This window comes from Cottoperca gobio, unplaced genomic scaffold (genome assembly GCF_900634415.1).
Source record: "Cottoperca gobio unplaced genomic scaffold, fCotGob3.1 fCotGob3_297arrow_ctg1, whole genome shotgun sequence".
In the NCBI taxonomy this organism is placed as follows: domain Eukaryota; kingdom Metazoa; phylum Chordata; class Actinopteri; order Perciformes; family Bovichtidae; genus Cottoperca; species Cottoperca gobio.
Genome location: NW_021166906.1, coordinates 25,001 through 30,000, shown reverse-complemented (window position 1 = coordinate 30,000; position 5,000 = coordinate 25,001). Strand labels below are relative to the sequence as shown.

The 5,000-nt window shown below is 43.8% G+C and overlaps 1 protein-coding gene across 1 annotated transcript in view; it reads left to right on the top strand.

Annotated features, from left to right (window-relative positions):
* The window catches only part of LOC115005389 (dedicator of cytokinesis protein 3-like), a gene marked incomplete at both ends in the record, with an annotated part of 64,774 nt that overhangs the window by 35,265 nt on the left and 24,509 nt on the right, over positions 1 to 5,000 (top strand). The window lies entirely within an intron of this gene.

The following is a 5,000-nucleotide window of genomic DNA, read 5'->3' as shown; positions in this document are numbered from 1 at the left end:
TTCGCTCCTTTTAATGCAAATGAGCCCATTTGTAAAGATTAACAAAGCGCTAACAGTCACAGTGAAGTTATTAGCGTCTGCAGAGACTTGCTGGTAACTGAATGTGTCATGCGATGAGACGTCTAATGAAAAATAAATGACTAAAGCTCCCCATCATAAGAAATGTATTTTAAATACCCCCTCACAACCACTGCAGTGTTTTGTGCTTGTGCTTTAATATAATGAGCTCAACATCTTTAGTGAATCAGACCTGAAGATGACGTTCTGCTACTCTGCAGCATTTTTTGATGATGATTTTGTTTGCAAACCTTTATTGTTAGCCACGCTAGCAGTGTGTCGGTCGTATTCAGCCTCAACAACTATCTAACCACCATCAGACTGTGTTTAGTGCTCTGTAGCTAATGTTAGCATGCTAACATACCGCACTGAGAACATGTGTGGTCTAGTGGTACGCCTTCCAAACAAAACACTAGAAGGTCGGGAGTTCAGTACCAGGCTGCCACCATTGTACCCCTGAGCAAGGCACTTAACCCTGAGCTGCTCCAGGGAGACTGTCCTGTACTTAGTTCAATGTAAGTCGCTCTGGATAAGAGCGTCTGCTAAATGACCTGTAATGTAATGTGTGTGTGTGTGTGTGTGTGTGTGGGTGGGATAGATGTGCGACAGGAAGGAGGGAGGAGAGGAAATGTTGACAACCGAACAATGATGGAGCGATGTCAAGACGAGGCAGAAACACAGAGGGAGACATTTCTTTGCTGTGAAATGTGCAGACAAGTGTGTGTGTGTGTGTGTGTGTGTGTGTGTGTGTGTGTGTGTGTGTGTGTGTGTGTTGCCTAGCCTTGAAGCCAAGACGAGAGAAAGAAAAGATAGAAGAGGAATGACAGTAGAGACATGCAGTAGGAGGAGGAAGAGGGAGGGGAAGTTGTCCCCGTCCTGAGCTTTACAATGCAATGACATTTTCTGCAGCTGCACAGAAGAAATGACAAGCAAAGCCAAGTGAATGCAAACACACACACACACACACACACACACAGTATAGAGTTCATAGCAGAAAGCTAAAGTTCAACGACCCTGAGTGTGAAGTCTCATACAGAACACAGCACGTTACTGCTGTTACACTCAGACACTGTTTATAAGATTGTTTGGCATTATGGCCGTCGCCATCTTGTTTTTTTGTAACCAGTCCTGAAAACACAAACTGTGAAAGAGTTAAAGTTATAAGATGAAAACACAGACACACCGTGGTAGTGACCTGTCAATCACAGGTAGCCCCGCCCTAAAGCAGGCGCCGCTCTATCGTCTATTTCACTCTAAACATTTCTGTAACTTACTCTCTGAACATCCTGCTGTGATGAAGGAGACTCAAGACTACATATTGAAATCATTAACTCTTTAGGGAAAAGTTTACTGAGGCAATAAACCAAGTGAGAAGTCGACTCATTTTCTCATAGACTTCTATACAATCTGACTTATTGTTTCGCCCCCTGGTGGCCATTAGAAAGAATGCAGCTTTAAGGCACTTTTGGGATCCTGCCTTTGGCTTTGTCTTGTACACTTTATGTTGTAGTTCAGCGAATTTACAAAAAGCATTCTAATCAACGCCATGTAGTGAAACTGAGACTTACTTTGTTCTGATGTTTGCAAAGAAATGGTGACACTCAAACAAGTGAAAGTGATCCTGTAGTCTGACTAACATCACTACAGCCAGGGACAGACGAGAGAATTACAGAGAAGGTATCTGACAGACGAGACCTGAACGCAGATAAGAATATAAAGAGACTTGAACACCGTTCAGAATCGGAGAGAAAGACAAAAGTCAAGTTACATTCTGGTGTCTGCGGGAATAAAGAGGCTGAAAGGATGAAGACACTGAATCTGTAAGTGCTCTAACGTTTCCACGCTTCGCTCTTTAGACACTTCGCCTTAAACCCACACTCAAATATTGACGATTGAAAAAGATGCTCTCGGTTGATTTCTTCTTCTGTGGTTTGTGTGGATTCGATGTCTGGAGGTAATTGGCGTGCGGTCAGCGGGGTGCTTTAAGGACAAAGCTTTGTAGTATGTTTTGTATCCAACAGAAGACAGATGAGAGCAGAAATGTCTCGCTGGTTTGTGTCCCAGACGACCGTCGTGGACAGACACGATGTGAATGTTGAACTTTTCCTGTCAAGATGAAACACGTCTCCAGGATATGACATGTTTACACGCTGAATGTATTAACCTCTAACACACGTGTTGACGTCGTAGCAGGAGAAGCAAAGCAATTCAAATCGTCAAACGTCCCAGTCAGCTGTTCAAGAGAGACAAAAGGACCTCCGCTAAATGGAACGCAGCCGTCTTCACGTTAATGCACTCGTGCTGTTCCTGCTGTCACATATCAAAACGTTTCTTTCTTTATTTATGCACCTTTATAGAAACGTGGAAGCTTTTACAGACACCGTTGGACAACACCAAACAACAAACAACAATCACACACAGAAGAGAAGAAGAAGACATCTGGTTGTGTTTTCAGGAATTTACTCTTCTCTATAGCACTTAATAAGAAACATCTTTACAATTCTCTTCATAGGGATATTCAGAAAAAGTAAATGCTCTTCAAGAATATATAAAGTTATTTTCCAAGACAAGTGGCGGATGAAAAGAAACACATTAGACAAACGTCTGCTCCACATGTCTTACGGACTCTTTCTGTCAGCGTTACTGTAAATGTCGTGAACTCGTCAGAGTGCGATCCGCTCTGTCGTCGTCCCTCCGGCCCGTGTTGTCATGTTGTCAGAGTTTGATGGACAGCTCTGTGTAGTAAAGCTAACAGCAGAGTGTTAAAACGCCACCTCAGGTTTTAGCCTTTGACACACATCTCTGTGTCTGCCTCTCACACGGCTCTGTCACACACAACGTGTGGAGATGATGCTGGACGGGAGGATCTACTTTCTGTCCTGAGAGCAGATCCGTCTGTTTAGTTAGTTGTAAATCACAGGACTCCTCAAACTGTTATGATGAAGCAGGTAGTGGCAGCTGGATGTTGAGTGACAGGTGGAAAGAAGGTGAATGAGTTGTAATCCCTGTGAAGCTGTGTAACTTACTCTCTGAACATCCTGCTGTGATGAAGGAGACTCAAGACTACAGATTGAAATCATGAACTCTTTAGGGAAAAGTTTACTGAGGCAATAAACCAAGTGAGAAGTCAACTTATTTTCTCATAGACTTCTATACAATCTGATTTATTGTTTCGCCCCCTGGTGGCCATTAGAAAGAATGCAGTAGTAGGTTGTAGGTAACCAGGATGTAGCTAACAAACTGTTCCTGCCAAGATAGTATTTACAGCAGCGCTGCAACTCTTGTAAACCTACAAGGTATATTAAACAAGTTTAAAACTCTTTGACCCTAAATCGATGTGTCTTGTGTTTCTTTAAAGACCAGAAGAAGGATTATGAAGCCATTAATGTTCCAGTGTACTTATGTGAACTTTGTTTTCAGATGTTGCTCCATCACATGCACTTCTTTGTTTTCTGCACAACCAATCATCACATTGTATATTGACCGCTCCAAACTACAATCAGAAAGGTGAAACCAGGTGTTGCGTTCTCTGTCGTGGGATGACAGACTTCACTCCAGCAAACCTTCGTCACCTTCCATGTGCACCAGCATCACACGCTGGAGTTTAAGGCTCTCTGTGGGCAACAGCCTCAGGTTGTAAGCTCTGCTGTCAGACGTCTTCATCATCAAGTGAGCTGTACACCACTATCTTTACAGTACGCACCTTGCAGTATCTTCAGATTTCTGCTCTCTTGTTGCAAAGTGGAGCGAGGAGCTTTGTGCTGCAGACTGGCCCGTGGGTGGCTGAGAGAGAGAGAGAGATGGGGACTAGGAGCAGGTCAGAGGATGTGAGAGAGGCATAATAAAGCTTAGGTACACACACGCAGAGAGAGAGCTTGTGCAGCTACAGTGTGACTGGATCTCACGCCGGTTGACAGGCTGTGATTTTCTTCTCGTCTGCTGGTCTGGATCTCTATACGGCGGTTTGTTAGACGCAGAGAAGCGAGTGGATTCATCAACACACCTGTAAGTAGCTACAGTCATCTCCTACGTGTGGACCAACAGTGTGTCTTTCAGGTGTGTGAGAGTGTGTTGATCAGGATCTATATCTTCAATGTGTGCCGTGTCATATTTGCCAGGGTGACTCACCCACCGTTGCCTGGGCGACGAGGCCATTGTTGGCATACAGACGCTGATGGAAAGCGTATAAAAACAGATGCATATCATATCTACTGACGTTTGTTTCTTATGACACAAGAGTGACCAGAAACACATCCAGCAGGTAGTTTCATCTTCTCGTAGTTAGAAGGAGGCTCGACAGGTGAACATGGTCACCTTTCTAACTCTAGATATCACCTGTTGATTAATAACAAGTGTTGTTATGTTTAAATATGCACATGAGGCGTTCTCTTCTTCATGTTCTAATTTGCAACAGGAATCTGAACATTGGATGAAGCCAGGATCATAAATGACAGAAATGTGAGCGGTTTATACACAGAACCAGAACCAGAACAACAGTAAGTCGTGTAGAGAAGAGATGAAGTGTTGGTGGTTGGTTCATGTCAGTGCGTATAAAGACATAATGTCACATAACAAGTGGTATACAGATGATTGGAGGACCTTTGTAGTTTGGAAGAGATTTTATATGTTGTATGTTTTTGTGACTGATCAGCTGGCTCCTTAGTTTTTTATGGAGCGGCGTGTTGCCCTTACTCCCGACCTCACTGTCCTTCCGTTTCCTGTGCAGCTACAAAACAAAGCTGACATTTCAAGCATAATTAGCCTCTTCGACATCATGACCTTTGACCTCTGAGATCCGTCCACGATGTCCCTTTAAGCCCCGTAAGGGACGCTGGTCTTTGCAAAGTGGCTGTTTCTGCACTGTGAAGCTGCCCGTGCAGGTTGTGTGTGTGTGTGTGTGTGTGTGTGTGTGTGCGTGTGTGTGTGCATGTGTTAGTGATGGT